Genomic DNA, 576 nt, shown 5'->3' on the forward strand with positions numbered 1-576 from the left:
GTTTTGGTCTTCTTGGAGTCACAAGAGTATTTCCAAAGAATTGTCTGGTAATCTGAAAAAATAATATTTTTTTTCTGAGTGATTTCATTCCAGAAATAGAAGTTGAACACCATCTAGGTTGAACTTTGATAACCATGCTATTGGTTTTTTGTGTCGTTGCGACTTATGATGGGTACATTACTTGAGATCACTGAAAAATGCCAAATTGCCATTGCTCACTGTTTGGTGAGATTCATTCTTTAAAAGAAGGAAACATGTATTAGTGTTAGCTCTGTTTTTGTAAAACTGATTGTTTCTTTCTCTCCCCATTCCCCCCAGATCATGAACTAAACAATGTTTCCTTTCCCCTTAAGCATGGCTTTTCCCAGAAGGTTCCCCCCAATCACCCATATGAGTGTTGCCATTATGAGTGTAGTTTTTAGTTCCGATAGGAATTGACTCATTTAATTTTTGAAAGCTGGCTCTTTTGTTCACTATTTTTCTATTGATGCTATTAATTTGTTTCTATAATGCTTGTTACCCATGAATAATATTTTTGAAAGAAAATTAATGTAGAGATGAAAAGTTTTGTTAACT

The sequence above is a fragment of the Propithecus coquereli genome, unplaced genomic scaffold, assembly GCF_000956105.1.
Source record: "Propithecus coquereli isolate 6110/MARCELLA unplaced genomic scaffold, Pcoq_1.0 Scaffold56, whole genome shotgun sequence".
NCBI lineage: Eukaryota > Metazoa > Chordata > Mammalia > Primates > Indriidae > Propithecus > Propithecus coquereli.